This window comes from Fringilla coelebs, assembly GCF_963513975.1.
Source record: "Fringilla coelebs genome assembly, chromosome: 5".
Lineage (NCBI taxonomy): Eukaryota > Metazoa > Chordata > Aves > Passeriformes > Fringillidae > Fringilla > Fringilla coelebs.
Genome location: NC_140033.1, coordinates 44812108 through 44833074, shown reverse-complemented (window position 1 = coordinate 44833074; position 20967 = coordinate 44812108). Strand labels below are relative to the sequence as shown.

The 20967-nt window shown below is 36.0% G+C and overlaps 1 protein-coding gene across 6 annotated transcripts in view; it reads left to right on the top strand.

The window, feature by feature from the left end:
• Positions 1–20967, top strand: part of CDK17 (cyclin dependent kinase 17) — a 92803-nt gene that overhangs the window by 11340 nt on the left and 60496 nt on the right. Inside the window, exon 1 of one of the 6 annotated variants that reach the window (XM_084205322.1) lies at positions 6289–6307. The exons of the other annotated variants lie outside the window; for them this stretch is intronic. The gene's annotated coding sequence lies outside the window, so the exon portion shown is untranslated. Of the gene's footprint in view, positions 1–6288; positions 6308–20967 lie in introns of those variants that run through there. 6 annotated transcript variants of the gene reach the window in all.

The window sequence follows — 20967 nt, the reverse complement described above, 5'->3', positions numbered from 1 at the left end:
TTTCCCTTACTCTTTTCCTTACTCTTTTCTGGGTTTTGATACATACACAGAAATTTACTTAAATTAATTATTTACTTAAATAAATCCCTGAGATTAGCCATATGAATTTGTACTGTTATAATAAAGATGGAAACTTGTATCTTCTGATCAGGGAAAGCTATGTGTGAAAACAGTACATAATTGTCCTGTAGAATTACTTTATTCTGTCATTTCAAAGTACTACTTAGGGCAGTCTATCTGTTACATTGAAAGGCGTTTTAGCTTGAATTTTGTTTTTTAAATTGTGTTCTATCTAACTGCTAATTTCAAACAAGTAAAAGGAGGAAATACGACGTATATTAAATGTTAATTAAATTAATAGAAAAGAGAAAGGCGTATGGATAGAAAGACATTCTGACCTTGTAGAAAACAGAAAGTATTTAACATTATAGTAAGCATTAGTATGTTAGTATATTAGGGCTTTGTATGTTTCACGTAAGGAGTCTGAAAGTAACTCCAATAAATGTGACCTATTTTTGGATTTTGGATACTGAAAATCCTATTTATTATGTATTTGGAAGTGTTCTTGCTTGAAAGGTGCAACAAAAGTTTCAGGTATTTCCTTAGTGAAACTTCCATGTATTATTGAGAGGTGGAGGTTTAAAATTGCAATTTCATGCCTGGGTGAAATTTTTATATAGCAAATGAGATGTAAAGAAAGGCAACTACATATTCTTCACACATGCAAGAGCATGTTCTGTCAGCAATTTCTGCAGTTACTTTTGTTGCACACTTCATGATTAGTTAATGTGTGTTGGGCATGTTATAAATGCATGTCTGGCATATCAGAATATGATTTATACTGTGTAAATCATAAATACTTCATTTGGTATTTTGGCTGCTCATTACCCAGAATAGTGTAGCAGCACTTGAGAGAGTAAATGAATTCTCCTAAGACCTAAATGCTGTCATCAGCAATATCTCCATGTTTACATTCTCAGCTGCATGGACCGCTTTTTGAAATTACCTGCTGTGCAAATAAAGAATATTAAAGTCTTTGTCATGCTAAAGTAGAAGTTTAACACAAGCACTAAATAAATTAAAAATTTTCTCAAAGAAACTGGTGTCTCAAATTTAGATACCCAGTCTCAAAACAGCAGTATTAACCATCTAGTTGGGTTAAAGAGAAAGTTGCTTTTAAACAGCTTTTGGTCATTATTCAAAATTAATTGTTTATTTTCAAGGGGAAAGTGAACTTTCTTTGTATGAAATGGTGAACAATGCTAAAATTGCCCTCATCTGTAGCACGTGATGTACTGCTTAACAAAATGATGCACCTTAATTTAATATCGTTTAAGAGAATAGCAATGTCTGCTAGGTGTTTTTATTTATACAGTCAGGTCAACATAAATAATCTGAATTAAAACCCAAGATTGAGTCTTTTTCACAAGAGGTCATGCCTCTCTAGGAGTACAGGTATCTGGGAGTGATATTCCTGTCCTGGTGGGTATGAGACTGACTGGGTCAGGGCATGGTTGGACCAGGCTCTTTATAGCCTGGCTGTGCTGCAGAGAGTGGTGTGGCTACCATGGCTTCCCTTCTGTCATCTCATTTTATTACACGAGTTATTTGCTGCTGAGCTCTTTCCTATATATGCTCATTGACCTAAGTACTGATGTGTCAGACTGCTGTTCATCAGACCTAACATTCCAAAAAATGGCATGTTTTCAATTTGTCCTTCAAGATGCTCTGCAAAGTGCATGGAGTATACTACAAAACAAAGGGAGATCCTTAGGTCTTTTAGTTGACTTGGTGATTAAATAAGGTAATTCTCATAAAGGATACTTTGGTCATAAATGAAGTGAAAACCTGTTCATTACAAGCCTTATTAATAAGAAACATTTATTCTACCTTTATACCTCATGTATAACTTCATCTTGTTTTAATAAATGTCAGCTAGTGTAATACGTAATTAAACTGTTTTGAACCATTTCTCAATTATACTAATAAATTGTGAAATAAACTATGTCAATCCTTGAAGTCATATCCAAAAAAGCTGGTTTTTGGGCTTATTGTGCTGTCTTAGGGAAATACATTCACTGAGAATTTTTGCTGGTGGTTTGTAAAAAATGAATTGCACAAGAAATTAAGCTTCAGAAGTGTATTGAGCTGTAGATAGAGCAATACTGGTTTGATCAGAGTAGACTCTGATCCCTATTCTTGCTTTTATTTTATTGCGAAGTGCAAGGCTTGCAGCACAGTATTTACAACTGGATTTGTTTGTTACACCTAAGAATGGAAAGTTTTTCTTTAGGTGTCTTGCTAGTGTGTATGACAGGCAGTGTCTGTTTCAATTCTTTGCCACCCCTTAACCATGAAGAAAATATAGTAATGTTTATTTTGGAGGGCTGATATGAGATATTTCAAGTGTTTATAAATCCTCAGGTTTGGCTTACCAAATTTTCTTGCTCTCTGCATATGCCAACTGCAGCAGGATGCCACACATGTAACTTAGTTTATTAATCTTCAGATTCAGGGTTTTTATCTCAAAAAGTCTTCTACCAAATGGAAGTTTACTACTGCATTTTGATATTATACATCATCTTACTGGGATACTCATGAGCCTTGATAAGGTTAATTTTCTTTATATTGGAATTTCTAATCAGGTAAAAGTATTTTCTGCTTGACTTTTGCACTTGTTTATAGCTCTGTCATATTTCAATAGTAAGCAAGAGCTAATCTAGTGGAAATAAGCAGTATACGTGGTTTGTGTTACTCTTTTGTAATAGATTTCCACAGCATGTAGACAGTATGTGTAGCAAGAATAGGCTTAAAGAGAGTTGGTCCCAGCTGTACTTTGTAAATCAGATCTGAATATTTAAAATTCAAATTTAATGATAAATACATATTTCAAAAGCAAATCAATTATACTTGTGTTAACCTTATAGAGGAGAGATTCTTTGATAGAATTACAGAGTTTTTCATTTTAAAGTCTGGTTAGAGTGATAGAGAAGGGTGGAAGGTGAATGTGGGGGAAAGGGCAGCTTGTATAGATCAGTCTTATTCCTAGGGCATCGTGGCTCCATGTGTGTCACTGACATTCAGCCTGTGAACTCTGCCATTTTTGGGGTTTTTTTGCTGATATCTAATTTGAGACACGTAGCTACTTTTAATTTTATTTTAATTCAAAGCTTAAAGCTTCTTTTAGTAGGTTATCAGGTTAGTTGTATATTTAGTTACTTTACTTGGGAAGTTAACTATGTGACTTTGTTAGCTGTTCCTTGTTGAAGGGGAAGTTGCTGTTCAGGCACAGCTTTATCAGCTGCACTACATATAAATGTATCTGCATGAGCGTTGTCCTCCACATGCATCTGTGATCTGCAAGCTGCATGTAATTAGTTTTGCAGGTTCAGTATTTTTTTCTTAGTCTCTCATACTTAAGTTCTTCGAGCTTGTTACACATTAATTCTCGGGAAGGTATTTGGTCTATACCCACAGAATGTGTTATATGTGGGAATCGTACTGTCTTTGTTACAAGGACCTGAATAAAGTTCATGGAAGCATATAATGGGGAATTAGGTGGTGGGAAAAGGGGTCTCCCTATGCTTGCTTTGTTTCAGATTTACTTTGGACTGTCTTTGCTTTTATGCTGTCAAAATGTCATTATTTGGATCTTTCCCAATGTTTTTATTCAAGTGATAGGAAACAGAAGGGAAGGAACTAATTGGGATGAGTCTAGGAAACATGCTCTGAATACACGTACAGCATTTGTGCTTTCTTATCCAGATTTCCAGCATGTGAGATGTGTGATGGCAGAGGCATCATGGAGAGGCCAAAATATATTTTCATCCCTACTGCCACTAAAGCAAAGTGTGTGTATTTCTCCTTGGTGAGGTTCTCTCAAATTCTTGCTTTATGAAGAGGAGCTTGTTTTGTTAGTTCATGAGTAATGGCTACATCCTACTATCTTTTGTCAGCAGAGGGTAGGATTTCCTCCTACACACAGGGAAAAAAGAGAAAATTAGAAAGTGATAGAAGCTAAAATCAAAGTAAATGTGAGAACAAATAGGCCAGATTAATCACTGACTCTGTAAGACAGCAGTTCTTTCTTTTGGTGAGAAAATTACTCTCTTCTTGGTAGTGTATCTTCAGGGGGCCAGGCAACACCAATGTTGTTGCCAGGCAGAGGGTACGTGCATGTATTGATGTTACACATTTGATTAAGCAGAATGGAAAATTACCTGCAGTTCTGAAGCACCTGATACCTTGGTTGCTCCATTGCAACAAGCTAAGGCAGTTAAAAACTCAGTAAAATCCTAAACTGTGAAAGCTTATAGTTCTATTTGTGCCTCAGCATAATTGTGAGGGCAGTATAGATGGCAACAATTTAAACAAAAGCATGAAGGGAAATAGTTTGTGGTAGGTTGTATGTATTTTTCATAATTTTCTGTGTACTGCAGTCACTGCAGCAGTGATACTTGAGCTGGCTATGGAGTAATTGGTATGCACATTGCTACTGCTACTTTTCATTGGAAGTGGTTGCAGAAAATGTTAGAAAATTTTCTATGAAGTCTTACAAGCCATCTCCCTCTATTACTTGAAGTTTTTTATTCCCTGCAGGTTAGAAACCTTTCACTTTTCAATATTCCATTTAACTTCAACATTTGGAGACTGGAATCAATGGTTTTGTTCAACAATTAATGTTTCATGATCTGCGACATCAAGTGATCAGTGAATGTTTATTTCCCCCTCACCCCAACAATTTGTTATACCATTTGAAATACAGTCTAAATACACACAATAAAAATAGTCCATGTCACACTGAAGTTGAAATGTTTGCTGAGGCTGTGCAAAGCAAGGGCTTGTTTGAAAATTTTGTATTTTGTTAGATTGTCAGCACCTGCTATCATATTACAAATCTAAAATGAAAGTATTACACTGTCAGTCCTGAAATATGCAGTATCAAAATGTTACATGGGGAGAAGTATTGGACAATCCTTTTGATCCACATTACTCTCTACTGTTGTTACACTAGTAGGGGTTTTTTTCTTGTGGGGGTAGACAGCTTAAAATATCCTTATTAGGGAAGTGTATGAGCATAAGTGGTCACAATCTCCATTTGAATCATTGCCAAGAGTTATGTTAGAAAACAGGTAGTGTTGCATTGCTGATACTTTATTCTAATGAATGAGAAAATTGCTTACAACTTCTTACCTGCAAACCCAGCCTTTTTTTTTTTTCTTCCCTCTCCTCTCCCCAGTCTGGAAAGCCAAGTAATTGGTTTTCAGGAAGCCATTTTTGCATTTTTCTTCTTTATTTATTTGTTAGCTTGGTTATTTTGTTTTTCTCTAGACAACAGTGTCCAAAAGCATAACAAGTTTTAGTTTTAGTTGACTTTCATATTGGCAGTCTAATGGCAAGATTTATATATGTTTATATAGAAAAGACAAATAATGCCAAAAATAGAGAGGGAAAAAAAAGTACTCATTTTTGTGTTGTGCGTTGTTAGGTTTCTTTTGTTTTTATTTGTATTCAGAAAACTCATATTTTAAGGTTAAGGTGAAATGTTAACACATTTCTGTTGATTTTCCAGACTATATGATAATTATTGATTTGTGGAAATGAGGACTTGGGCTGAAGATTTTGTTGGTTGATAAATTGATTGAATATTTCAAATTTGCTAAGTTACAGTTTGTTAGAATTGCAAGTTACATATTTTCACCAGAAAAAAATGAAATCAAATGTGATCTATATTTTTCAAAATAATTTGATTGTGTATATCTTTGCTATATCTTCAGCTCTTCTTTACAATAATTTACCTGACTCAAGTTTGGGAACTTGAGAAAAATGATATAATTTCTTGTGTGTTTCCTGTATATCCTGAAAAGGGTAAGATTTCCTACGTAATTCGCTTAGCATCTCTCAACTTTAAAAATAGATCTGTGAAATTCTTACCATTTTTTGGCAGTTTTTGCATTTGTAATTGTGCTATTTTGGTTACTTTTATTTCTAATAAAAATTTCTATCTGGTGTTTGAAGAAACTAGGCTAGCATGAAAGTGGGAATTTTTAGAATCATAGCTAAAAGGGGGAAAAAAGGCTAGAAATATTTGTCAAGATTTAAGTAGTAGAGAGAGAGTAGTCAATTTCTGATGCTTTCAGTAAGAGCTTCTCACAGATTAGTGTTTTGTTCTTTTTATTTCAAATCTTCATTTTGGCTTTGCTTCTTTGACTACATCTTTTTCTTTATATCCAGAAATGTTACCTTCTGAACTTAATCCCTCGCCTATCTACTGCAATCAGAAATAAGCTTTGGCACACAAGGAACAGTAAGCTAAACAGCAGAAATGCATATTAAAGTACTCTTACATAAGGAGGGTATTTTTAAATGATGCTGGCTTAGTGGTGTGGATTTTGTAAAGGCACTCATGGTACTGTAAACACATGCAGTTAAAAAACAAGACTGTCTTAAGCATGGGAATTTTTCTATAGAGATCATGGAGGTCTGAGAGACTAAATCCATTGTCAATGTTCTTCCTCATTTTACTTGAAAGGTTGGTGGGTTATTCACTGGGGTTTTTTGTTCTAGTTTTTACTTCACTGCCAGATTTAACTTGCACGCAAGTTTCAAGAGCCTTCACAATTTCCTTTTTTGATGCTTTCATTAAAATAAGAAAAAAAGAAGGGGAAAAGATGAACACACAAAAAAACTTCGCTACCCCTAAGGCACACTCAAGATTCTAAAATACTTTTCTGAGCGGTGTCCATCATAGTGGAATCCAGCTCAGACCAGGAGTGCCTGTAAAATGCATTTGCTTTCTTCCGTTGTTAAAATAGCAAGATGTGAACTTCAGCTGTGTCCTTAGGCTGCATCCGAAGGAGTGTGGCCAGCAGGACAAGGAACGGGATTCTGCCTCTGCTGTGCTCTGGTGAGACTTCCCCTGCAGGGCTGCATCCAGCTCTGGGGTCCCAGCACAGAAAGGACATGGAGCTGTTGGAGCAAGTCCAGAGGAGGGATGGGGCAGCTCTCCTGCGAGGAAAGGCTGAGAGAATTGGGATTTTTCAGCCTGGAAAAGAGGTTCCGAGAAGACCTGATTGCAGCCTTCCAGTACCTGAAGGGAGACCTCAAGAAAGATGGAGAGATGTTTGTAAGGGCATGTAGTGACAGGTCAAGGGGGAATGGATTAAAATTGATAATAGTTTTAGATGAGATTGGGATGAAATTCTTTACTGTGAGGGTAGTGAGGTATTGGGACAGGTTGCCCAGAGCAGCTGTGAATGCCCCATTCCTAGAAGCGTGCAAAGTCAGGCTGGATGGGGCTTTGAGCAACCTGGTCTAGTGAAAGGTATCCCTTCCAATGGCAGAGGAGTTGGAGCTAGATAATTTTTAAGGCCTCTTCCAACCCAAACAATTCTGAGATTCATAGAATCATAGAATGGCCTGTTCTGTAATTCTAAATATGGCTTTAATATTTGTTGATCCTATTAAAAAGATAAAATAATCATAGATTAGATAATGGGGGGAAATATGGAAAAAATGGATTCTAAAAGAACATTCATATTTTATGCTTTGATGTTGGACAAGTAGCTGAATTTGTAGCTAGATAAGCAATCCTGAAAATTGTCTGGAAAAATTAGTATGTTTTTGTAGTGTTGATTTATTGACCACTTCATACTGTTCTTTGTTTGATTTTGATCTGTAACTATTTTGAACATGTTTTTGAACGTGTTACAGTTCCTTGAAAACTTTGATCCTAGCATTGAATCCCAGTTTGTTTACTGGATGAGTTAAATGATCCCTACAGGGAACTGAGGATTGATGTATATGCGGTTATCCAGAGCAAATCTTTCTTTGAAGATTAACTTTTGGATACATTGTTTACATTATTTTCTTTCCAGAAGTACTGTGTTTGATGGCATACTTTTCATTAGTGGGCATCTAAGTGCAGTGAAGTTACAATTTTTTCCGTGCTAATATTTTTCTTGTTAAATTTGTCCATTTGTGGCAAAATGGTGAGACCGTACACTTCCAGGGATCAAGTGGTTTGTTAGTGTGTCTATACTGCTACATATTATTTCCGTCTGTTGTTTAGCCATGCCTGCTCATATATATTAGAATCAAGTACTGCAAATATTTCAAATTACTGTGCCTTCATTAATAATGCATTTATTTCCAAGTTGTCATGTTCCTTTGATGAAGTTAAAATATTTTTATAAAATATGAAGCATAGCAAAAGTAAGCAGAAAAATCATCAGTGATGGCCATACAGCCCTTTGCTGTAGTGTATTGCTTTTCATAGAAAAGAAGAATCAATCTTGCTTCCAAGAAGTGAATTCTAGTATGTATGCTTAAGCAGTGTGCTGTTGTACAACTGTTCGTGTATACATATGTATATAATATTTTATGGAGTCAAACGAAAATTCCTTGCAGTAGCTTATTGTATCAGAAATTTTAGTTGTAGTTGCTTCAAAACCAGTTATAAATAGCACTGGGACAATGCTGAAATTATGTAAAATAACAAATGTTCCTGTCAAATTGGCTGAGTCATAGTTCTCTTAAATTTAAGGAACTGTTTTGCAGCATACAAGACAGTTAGAAATAATAACACACCAGTATTTTTACTTCGAGTAGGTTCTTCTCCATGAAATTTAAGTTGGCTAAGGTAAAGGACTGGACAACAGATGGCAGAGTCATGTCTGGCTAGTGATCTTCGTAGTTTAAAGGAGTACATTAATTCTGCAGGCAAGGAAGTCTAGTTTTAAAAACAGACTAGAAGAATTAATTTTTCAGAGCAAACTGTTCAAGAGCAAAAGAATACATGATATTAAAACTGAATACCTTTCAAGTGCTATGCCTTTGCTTTAAAATATATCTGATTTACCAAAACCAGTAAATTTGTTTGCAGTACACATGGAAAATTTTACCTAGACAGTGTAAGTAAGAGTTTTGCATACTTCTGTGTTTCTTACTCTGTGTAAGAGTTGGCTTTTGGTTTTGTTCTGGCATCCTCATAAATCAGCTCTGTCTTTCGTTCTTTCTGAAAAAGAAATTGTTGTTGGTTTACCTGCAGGAGATGAGTTACAATTCTGTTAAAAAACCATTTTGAATATTACCTTATTTCTGAATAAAACAAGATTCCTCTGTGGGTTTTGAAGACTTTTGATAAATCTTTTTAGAGTTTATTCTTTACTTCAGTTTCCCAAGGCCCGACTTCTTGTTTCATCACACTTTTTTTGAGGATGGAATAAATGAAGAGCATACCAAACTGGAGCTTACTTAATATATTTGTGTCTCTGAGGAATGAGATCAATTTCTGTGGTATCAGTAGTCATCATTCCTTTGACTAAATGTTCAGATTATTTTTAAGGGATAGTAACACTGCATTGACTTAAGGCTTCCTGTGGTCAGTAAAGAAAACCAGCGATCTTTGAAGTACTGGAGATCTTGAGTGCCATTCCCTTTTAAAGCTTAAAACCTGACTTGGGCACTTAAGGGTTCACTAATTAGATGAGGCAAATCATTAACATATTTTTCAATAGCATGAAGATATATTATTACTTTTATTCTCTCTTGCATTATTTTTATAAGAAGACTTCATAACTACAAACTAGCCTAGACTTTGTCCTTAAGTCTTTTGTGACCTTCTTAGGAGTGATTTCTGAAGAAGCAACCTCTTGAGGCTGGACACTTCGTAGACTCTGACTATTTTTTTTAAGTTAAATAAAAAGCAAAATCTATGACACTGTCACAGTAAAGAGGAAACTGGTATCTTGACTGAACAATTCTTGCTCCTATGCAAGAGTCTCTCTCTAAGAGAGAGGCTTAGTTTAAAGATAATCTTAGTCCTGAAACTTAGAAGTGAGTCTTGAACTTGTTTTTCCTTGAAAACACTTGAGAAATGGGAAAGTAAAGATTTGGAAAACAGAATTTCATGTTTTACAATAAAATTTCATGACCTGATGGAAACTTTTGAAAAGTTCCATTTGCAAATGAAATTTAAAGCAAGGCTTTTAGTCTGAGGTGGTTTAGGTTGTTCTAATGGTTCTTAGGGAAGTTGATTGGAGTTTTAATCGCTTCAGTGGGAGAGTAATTAAGTCAACAATAGAAATAAAAAAGAGGAAAAAATTTTATTTAGTGGAGAAGATTTTTTAAAACAAAATACAAAATAAGAATATGAACTCATCAGTGGACTTCTTGCAAATCCTTGTTTCTTTGATGTGTGAAATAAGGCTGCTCAGGGAGCCATAGGGTTTTGTGGTTGCTGTTCTACTCTGGAAAGCTGTCAGTACAGCTCTCTCTTTAATGGGCTCCTGTACCTCAGCTGCCAGCTGCACCTCCCGCAATAGTGGAATTGTTCATTACTCTCCCTGCAGGATCACCCATCAGTGCAAACTTGATCCAGATCAAGTGTAAGCAAATAATAACACTTCTGTTGACTTGATCAGAGCATGCAACAATGCTGCTTTTCAGCTTTGTGGTGGCTGTGGTAGCACAGTTGATCCTCTGTTCAGCGTAGATTTGAAACAGAGTTACGCTTAGAGTGTTTTGAACAAATTCATACAGAAAAGCTGGAAAACTCTAGTGCTGTGCATCATGTGAATGTGTGGGCTTTTGATCTGGTTATTTAGCAGCCTAGCACCCCGTTTACTGTCTTGAAATGTAGATCAAATCTCCGTCACTTTCTGTCTTTGTTGGTGAGAGAACTTGCTGCATACAGCTTACTCTAGTTCTTTTTTCACACTGCTTTTTTGATACCTTATGAGTCTTCTCTCTACTTCACTTTCTCCTTGCTTATCATTTCAGTTTGCATCTGTCATTTATTGCTCCTTGCAGTTCCTTGCTCAAACTTCATTCTCTGGTGCTGTAGTTGCAATATATGTCTAGCAATATATTTTTTAGCTTTAGAACTTTTTTAATTGCGGTTTTTTAAATTGTAGATTCCAGAGTAACTTTCCTAACAAGAAAAAATTTGTACTGCTTCACAGTCTTTTTTAGTAAATGTTTAAATATTGGTACGATACTAACAATGAAAATATGTGATTCTTTTTTTTTTTTTCACTGCATAGTGATAGGACATAACTTCTCTTCAGTAGCTTATATGCTATAATGGAATTGGAAATTGATAAGCTGAAGAGACAATTGAAGTAGCTTTTATATAAATTATAATGTGGACTGCAAAGTACAGGTTGAGCTGTTAAAGTGGATGTCACAATGAGGTTAGGATTGTGTTTAGAACATTATAATCTGTGCAGTTCTTTTATGTTTACTTAGTTGCTTGCCGCCTTCAAAGATTTTTATTTGAGATTTTGCTCAGTTTCTTTTGTTTGGTTGGTTTCAGTAGCAGTATTCTCTGGATTTTTTTTTTTTTTTTAGCAAGCCCTGTTTAATTTAGCAAATCTAATCTTGTTTCTTGGGAACCATCTTCACTTTCATTAACTTGAGTATGTTTTGTATTTTTTGTATAAAGCAAAGGTGATTATGCTTCTACTGCAATTCATCAGACAGAAGGAACTTCATGCCTACCACATCTGCTGCCATCTTCAAGTTTCTTCTACTGCTCTTTTCTTAATAAAGCTAATGAATTCAGAAGGGAAATACTTCATACCCACATAACAGTTTCTGTCTATTTGATCTTTATTCATGATAAATAGTTTCATTTTGGACGCTACTTCCAACAATAGAGATCGCTAAGTTGTGAAGATCTAAAGCTCTCTTGATTCTGTAGGATCATAGAATGGTTTGGGTTGGAAGGAACATTCAGGATCATCTAGTTCCAGCCCATCTGCTGTGGGAAGGAACACCTTCTACTAGACCAGATTGCTCAAGGCCCCATCCCACCTGGCCTTGAACACTTCCGGAGGTGGTCCACAAGTTCTCTGGACAACCAGTTCCACTGCCTCACCACCCTTGAAGAATTTCTTTGGACTGTTTAATCTAAATCTACTCTCCTTCAGCTATAAGGCCATTTTCCCTTGTCCCATCAATGCATGCCACTGCTAAAAGTCACTCTCAAGCTCTCTTGTAGGTCTTGTAGGTCACTTATATGTACTAGAACACACTAAAAGGCCTTTCCAGAGCCTTCTCTTCTCTCAGCCTTTCCTGGCAGGAGACGTGTTCCAGCCCTCTGGTCATGTTGGTGACCCTTCACTGGACTTGTTCCAACAAGTCTACATCTTCCTTGTGGCAGGGGCCTCAGAACTGGATGCAACATTCCAGATGAGGTCTCACCAGAGCAGAGCAGAACAGAACAGAGGGGGAAAATCCCTTGCCTTGCCTTTCCTTGCCTTGCCAGCCACACTGCTTTGGATACATCTCAGGGTACAGTTGGCTTTCTGGGCTGCTAGTGCACATTGACAAGACTCATTGAGTCTCTCATTCACTCACATTCCCAAGTCCTTCCCCTCATGGCTGCTCTAAAAACAACTTTTCAGAATTTCTGAAAGGATTTTTGTAAACATTCGTTGTCTTACTGTATCACAATGTTGTTTTTGTTCTGTGGTGAATTCTATTTCCAACTGAATTAAAAAACCTAAAAGTAGATGTCTTACAATCTGTAGTCACCATGGCATCATAGTGAAAGAAGAATCTGAAGAGACAATAACAATCATTTTGAAGAGCTGGGAACCCCCTAGATTAAATCTAAAGTTCATTTAAATACCCTGGTAAAAATCCCTTCAAGAAGTGTTCCTTGTAACCTGTGCTAGGGACATACTGTGTTCAGAGATGGACCTTGGAGAAACATTGTTGTAAGTTTTAGCATTGGTGTGGAATAAAAGATAGAAATATCCCAATACATTTAGAATGACATTGTCCCAATTGTTTGAAATTACAATAAGAATGTTTTTAAAAAGAGTCCATGAGATTTAGCCAGACAACTGATGTCTGACTAGTATTTTTTTAAGTGAAATTTCTAAATTCAATACATTTAAAGTAACAAGATCTGGAAGTAGAACCTCAGATTTTGCTCAATTCCAGTAAATTTGGTCAAAGGGTATGGCTTGTTCCAGTGAATCATTTTGATGCAAGAAATGGTAATGCTTAGAGGATTACTGTTAGCGATAGTACCTATATAATGTGAACCACGTTGGGAAGAAAAAGTTGAATTCATTTGCTGTATGAATATACAATATACCTTTAGGTGGCATATTGGTTGGCAATCCAATGGTTTATTTCATGAGATTAAAATCAGAAATGGCAGAAAGGAGAGTGCATGTCAACAGTTCAACAGAAGGAAGCATGCAACGTTCAGCAGACAGAAAATTCAGTTTTTTATTTCCCTGTTGCATGGTTGCTATGACCCAGCCTTCCTTAAAACCACTCTTTCTTTGTAACTAGCAAGGTTTGCTTACTGTTACTAAATACAAGCATGAAATTTCCTAATTGGGCATGTGTATCTTGTTTCTCTGTGAAGCAAACCTATAGTTTACTTCAGTTAACAGTTTTAGTGCCTTTACTAGGGGAAGCCTCTGCCATTCTGGTTTACCATTCAGCTAATGAGAAGTTTCATTCTCAAGTCTTGTTACAAAAGTGTATTAAAAACATTGAGTCCCGGGGACATAAAAAATGTAAGACTCACTTCATGGCAACAGTCTGACAGATTTTTATTCTTAAGTTTTCATCAGAATGTAAGAGTGAAATAATAAAAAATCATTGCATAACTAGAATCTTAAATGTTTGGTGGTTTTTAGTTAAGAAACCTTCTTTAAAAGCAAGTGTAGTTAGTATTTCTTAATAAAAACACATAGCTTGCTTTATTTACTTTAAAGGTAGATGTGGTTATCAGGTGTTGTGCTGAAACTGTATTCAAGATGCATGACATAAATTTCAGTATGGTAGCACCTGATTATTTTATGCTTTACTAAAGAGACAGATGGCGTGTTCCTTTGAAGGTCTTCTCTTGGGTTCCTTTTATTAAATAGTAATGTAGACTAATTTATAAGAGTGTAAAGCTATAAATCTGAATTACAAGTACTACAAGTGAAAACTAGAAGCTTCTTGGACTGTTTAATTTCAAGCTTATGGATCCTAGTTACGAAATGGAAACAAACTGCAATGGGAAGATTTCCGGCTACTCTTCAGCATGCTTTGGTATGTTGAAAGGCAGCATACCTGGGCGGTAACGCAAATACAAGCTTCCCTTAGAATGTGTGTGATATTATTTTAAAGATTATTTTGCAAAAGGATACTGTTTTTCAAGGCTGTTGAACTGTGTAGTTCAAGATCAGCTCAAGTACTGGACATAGAAATAGTAGTTTGGTGAAAGAGTAGCATGTTCCAAACTTTTAAAGCACCAGGCCTTCTGTTATATCAGTCTAAACATGGTATTTTACTCTATGAGATGACAGATGATGTCAGTTGGACTTTGTTCTATATATTTAAGGGTTGAATACAGGGGGGAAAACCAACCAGGGTGTTCCAAAGGAGGCTAAGGAACAAAAAACCAAGTAGATTTAAAAAAAAAAAAATTACTAAGGTAACATCTGTTGCTCTTACACTTGGTTTATTAGTTTTGAATGTTAGTGCTGCTGTAGCGTGGATTGTCTTCATGTCTCTTCTTCCCAGCACATAGATTCCAGAAAGAAAAAAGCACTATGGCAACAAAATTTCTGAAGGAATGTAGTAGGAAAGGGAGGAAGGAATTGGCCGTCTCTGTCGTTGTAGAGTGGTAGTGGTCCAAATAGTCCTTGAGCCCATTATGATAGGGCAATGGATAATGGTTTTAAACTAAAAGAATTCAGATTTAGAATTAGATTAGATTATTAAATTTAGATTAGAATTTCAGAGTCTTTTAAACTATAAGATTCAGACTGGATAAAAGGAAGAAATTTTTTATTCTGAGAGTGGTTAAACACTGGAGCGGTTTGCCTGGGAGATGGTAGATCCCTGGAAGTGCACCATCAGGTTGGTCAGGGCTCTGAGCAGCTTGGTCCAGTTGAAGATGTCTCTGTTTATTGCAGATGTCTCTGTTTATTGCAGGGATGTTAGACTGGATGACCTTTGAGGGTCTCTTCCAACCCAAGCCATTCTCACTCAACTGGACTAATTTGAGAGTTATGTCATCAGGTGACATTATAATAACAGGGTTATTTTTTTCCTCCCATGGAGTTTTACAGCAAAACTGCTCCAGTACTTCTCCAAGTGAAATATTTATTTTCAGTTTTGATCTTTATTAGAGTATAAAATTATATGATACTGAAGTAAGATTCAGTAGGGAATTTGAGTCTATGTAGAGGCAAAAATTTAAATTTACCTTTTTATAAAACATTTTCTGTTGGTAAAACAAATCTTAGAGTTTGGAAGCTTTATCCAGATCATTGACAGTAATAGCAGTATCAGCCTCTGCTACCCAATTAACACCCAGAATGGAAAGTAGTTTGCTGTGCAAGGGTTTGGCTCACTGTTTGTCCTTGCCAGGATGAGACTATGTAAGCATTAGGCCCTAAAATCAGAACAATGATAGTGTTTATAGTTTGGAAGAAATTATTTTGAAGATGAATATAAAATTTCACTTCTTTTTTCTGCCTGAGAAACAAAAGAGGGCAAATGTGTCTGCCCAGGACAAATATATATTTGGAAACAATATTCTGTACATGCTGTTTGATTCTTTGACTGTTTCTTAACAGAAATTTTTTAGTAAAATATACATCTGTTCTTACTCTGCCTTTAAAATGTAGCTTGCAGGAGGATCCTAGAGAATTTCTGCTTTTGTTGATTGTCTCAGTGTTGCTTGCCTAGCATTAGTCACAGCTATTTTACCTTTTTATAATTCTATTAAAAATAAATTTGAAGACTATATGTCCTTTAGGTTGTGTTTCCTAATTATTACTGTCGGGTTTAAGGTAATTGACTGACATTAATACTTGTTACTTTCCAAGGTTTCCTATACACTAATACTATCTTACTGGTCTGACATTTACTTGCAGATAGACAATTTTCTATTTTAGTGGTTGCTGTTTGTCTCCTCTAATGAGTCAAGATGGAAGTATTGTCACTGACTCAGTTCTATATAACCTTTTTGTTGTTGTTTCTTAATCTTTCTCTGGTCTCTGTTCAAGGTCCAAAAAACTTGCTTGGATCCCTTCAGGTAGAGAGTTGTTTATACTGAAAGGAGGTAATGTGAAGTTTGAGCAAGCGTCCTTTGATGTGCTATACTGTTTGCTCAGTCTAGGAGGGGAGTGGCTTCTCAAACTGATTAACCAGAGTTGCCCAGATTATATAGTGGTAATTTCATTGTTCTGCTTAGTTTCAGAATCTGGGAACCTTTTTCTGGACAGCCTCAGTTACTTGCAGGAAGAGGAATACATAAGATTATGTGTTAAAGACATGCAGGGAAGAATGATCTGCTCAGGCAAAGAAAAGGAACATCAAGTGATACTGAGAGGTCTTGAATCTTAGTATCTGTTAGTCTGCATGTAGAGTTCTTGTTCTTGAGCCAACAGTGACAGTTCTGACAGCTTGATGTATGGCAGTTGCCTTTTTTGGTGTATTTAAATAAATTCATACCTTTTTTGTCTTTTTCCTGGCTTCTTGAACGATGAAAAATACCTGTTGTGAGGCTGTCACCTGTTGAGATTTAATTTGGGAGCAGGATGTTGGTGCCAGGAGTAAGACAGAAGAAGAATCTGCATGTAGTTATTGTGGTGGGAATCATAGTGGCCGGAGCTTGTTGCAGTGGAAGAAGGCACTTCTGCTTTACTTAATTTCCTATCCATTTGTTATTTTCCCCTTTCATCTTCCCTTAACAGCATTTGCTGTCGTTCTTTATTTTGTTCATAGATTGCTTTTATTTCAGATCCCAGGTTTTGTTTAGCTAAGATAAATAGGCTTTAGGCAAAACTGCAGTTTTTCAGGCTATTTTTCTGGCACACAACAGTTCTATCATAGTTCTCCCTGTAAGGACAGCCTTACCTTGGATTTGATGTTCACTAATGATCAGCACTCTACTTCTGTGCAGTTACTAAATTGGCTTAAGCAGCCTCATGCTTTCCTCTCTTGCTTTGTAGGGCATACTGCCACCACCTTGTTGCCAACACAGCTATTTGCAAAGCTGCCTGGCAAAACATATGTTAAAACTCTTCTTTCTTTCCTAGGTTGTCAGCTAAATAATCAATTGTATTAGGAATAGTATTTTACATGTTTCGTATCCTTGGCAATGAATACTAAAATGATCCATGTGTGCATATTAGGTTGACCATTAAATGGCAGCCTGAACACTTCAGAAAGACATTTGTCTGAACGTTGTAACAGAACAAATTGGTGCCATGCTGGGACAATTTTGACTGCTATGTAAAAATTAATAAGTAGGGAAATATTGGAATTGACTTACTGTTCAGAGATTTTCTGTTACTGAGGAATCTCTGAAGTTGTACCGATGACAGGATTGGAGAAGGGAAGAAAAGACAGTAATTCGTAAGTTTTAAAAAAATACCGAATCAGAGAAGTTTATAAGTTTGGGTAGAAGATGTTCATGAATTCAAATAAATTTTTGAACCATAGTTCAAAGATGATTTATTGCAAGATTGATTTTATTTACTGCTCCTTTGGAATTACCTTTGAAATATCACAGTGCGGCTGTTAAACTTAGTCAGCCTGACTATAAGAAACTGTTCTAGGCTGTTGTTTCTGTCAGTAGATGCTTTCTTAGTTGTGGCCAAGTTATTTTATGTCTCTGTTATTTCAGGACTAGTAGTTATACTGTTGACAGTATTATTATCATCAGAAATCTCTAGAAAAACACAGAATACAGAAGAGGCCGATATATCTTAGGCATTAAATGTTTCAAAAATGTCCATTTCATCATACCATTTTTTGTCTTAATGTCTTGTTTTGTGTTTCTATGTAATGCCTTCAGTGTATCGGATCTTCTATGTGGCCTGTTATCTGTTAGGAAGATATGCATATATCTCATCAATGCTGTAGAATGTGTTCTGTACCATGATGCTTATTGGTCTCTTAATTCACTAAGTGAAAATTCTTCCTCTGTTGCTACATCATTCCTCCTTAAGAAAAAAAAATTCAAAACCAGTCAATTACTGTGAGAGAGTTTGTTTTTCCTAGCTTGGTTTTTTGTTTGGTTTTGTTTTTGTTTTTTGTCTTCTGCATGTACGCAGAAGTGTAAGAGAAATGCATCTCGAGTTGTTGATTTTAAACCGTTCATGGCTCTTTGATATTATTCTTAGGCATAGAGCTGTACATGCAGTAATTATGGAAAGGTCTGATTTTACACTTGCCTGATTTGCATTACTGTCAGGACTTTCTGGGTTGCTTGATGTGGGTTTTTTGTGTTCACACTATACAGAACCTGTATAGAGGTTCAAGAAGCAATAAACCAAATATTAGACATTTGGAAGAAAAATTGTGAGCCAGAAAACTAATTTTTTATATCAGTCTTCAATTTGTGTGCAGTCTTAACAACTTTTTTTTTTTTCCCTGGGATGAGTTCTCACTTGGTGGTTAATTTCCATCATAAGGTTTTCTCAACACCTTCCTCAGTGCAGTTAATTTCTGTTCTAAGAGAAAAACGCCAAACTGTTTTTTTGTCTTGCTTAGAAACTTATAGCCTTGTTCTTTGTTCATCCAAACAGGTGTGTCTTTAGATTTTATCTCAATTTATATTACTCTGATGTCTTTATCTCTTAGTGCTTGATTCAAGAATCTCAAAATAAGTTGAAAGCTTTTCATTGCCTTAGGTCTCAGGCTGTAAGTAGAACTTTTTTGCTAGCACAATAAGAAGCAAATGTTGAAGGCTCTGGTGTGGGAGTTCAGATGCTTAGAGGACTGGGGTTCTGGGCTACTGGAGTTCTGAGAGCTACTGGAGTTTGGGAGAAGATTCTTTGGTGTGAGATTGTTTGATTTGGGGCCTGAACTGGGATGGATTTAAACCAAAGCAGCCTTGAAAACTGTGCCTTTTATTGACACAATTGCTCAGGCTCACAAAAGATTGCAGATGCTTTTCAGTCTTAGAACCAACATTGTCTTCTTGAACCTAGAAGGAATTTTCTGCTCCATGTTCCTCCAAAGACTTGCTTGTTTGCAAGACTAAGGAAGATTGTCTCAGAAGTGATAGTGCAACACTGTAAATCTATTGCTAAAATAATCTGAGTATTAGGGAGCAGCAAGCACTGTGTGCACAATTCTTTTTTGAAAATATTTTTTTCCTGAATGCTCTATTAAGGCTTTATGATTATTAATCAAAGCTTTAAAAATTACAGATATTGCTTTTGGTTTCCAGTGCTCATTACATCTTTCGAGAGCTGAAGTTCTGTGACTGTCTGGTAATATTTATGTTACATCCGTGTAACCTTTTAGTTTTTGCTTTCCCCTTCAACAGAAAGAGCCTTTCAGTTTATGGGTCTGACAGCAAGTGTAGAAGCTTTGCCAGTCAGCTCATTTGTTTTCTTGGCTTAAATGTCAGCCAATTTAACCAGACTCATACTGTGTTTTTTCACTTGGCAGTTGAGAGAACAGAGCCTTTGATAATTAACAAGGAGTTATTAATCAGTATGACATATTTAATCCAGGGAGATCTATCAAAGAGTACATCTCTGTAGATTTTGCTGTTTGATATTGCTTGAATCTAGGTGGGAGCAAATACATCTCTACATTTTAAAGAATGTAAACTTGCTGTGGTTACCTAAGCAAAGCTTTTTGAGTCCAGAGAAGGAAGATAAGCATAGGACATGAAAGGACTGCAAAATTTGATCTTTTCGGCAAATTTGGTGGTTTTCAGTGTTTTAAATTCAGTACCAGTAGCATAATGAAATATGCCTGTAGTAATGTTAAATATATATTTTTTACTTAAAAGGTTAATTAAAAAAAAACCTACAAACCCCTTGTACTAATTTGTGTCCTTCATTATTTCTTAAAGGCAAAGGGATTGGGGGGGAGGGGCATGAAGATAAGGAAAAGTATTCATATTTAAAATTAAATTAGGACAGGGTAATTTCTGTGTATTTCCTCTCTTTGGAGTGGTTCTTCCAGTTGATGATCTAGATCAGGAGCTGAATATAGATGCTCTCATTCACTTAGGGGGGAGCCTATTTGCCTATATTAACTAGTAAGACTATCCTCATATAAGAAATTCACCTTTGTAAATACCTTTGTACCTCCCATTTTGAGTAATTGTTTGGCTGTGATTCTGTAAGTACATAAAAAAGGGCTTCACTGGGAAAGTTTAGTTCCATATTGAATATTACTCATAAAGGTAAAAGCTGTGAGGGTCCTTTTGCCCTTTTTGCACTGGGGAGGTCAGACTAAGCTGAGGTATTTTGGCTTCACAGTTTTCTTTCATCAGTAATAAAGGCCTTGTTTGTCAGGTGTCGCTTATATCTGTACTATGTCATTTCTTTGACCCAATGCAGCATAAAGCTAGTAATTTTTTAGTAGCTGTGCTCCTGACAAGAGAGTCTAGTTGACCATTCTCGTGTTGCTTCCAAAGGCCAAGTGTGGAAAAATGCAGTAGAAAATTTTTTTCGCTGATGCAAACAAATGTGAGTTGAGACAAATACAAAAAATGCAATAACTAAAATTCCATATTTGTAATCCATTCTTGTAGAGTAGAATTGTGGTTGTAAGGAGGTACATCTGTACTCTATGTGAATTTTATGAGTGCTCAAACTGGTTGTTCATTATCTTAGATAAATTATCCATATATTTCTCATTAGCGTAATTAATAGTTTACTCTGTGTTTGATGTGCAACATACTGATGTCAATGGCTGTGTTTATTTTTTAAATTCAGGTAGATTGAGAACAGTTTAACAGAGTGGAAAGCTGGTTTTCCTTTTAGAATAAGGGGACAATATCCTTGACAGGTGTTTTCCTATTTCTGTTTGTAATTAATACTGTTTGCAGCACTCTTGAGTTTTTCAGGCCTCTCTTTCTGACACAAGGAGTCAGTGCTGTTACCTGTTTTCTTTGACATCTTCTGCCTGAGCTATACTTTTCTAACCCATCTTTAAGGGCCGTGCTGCATCCATGTTGTTAGGGTA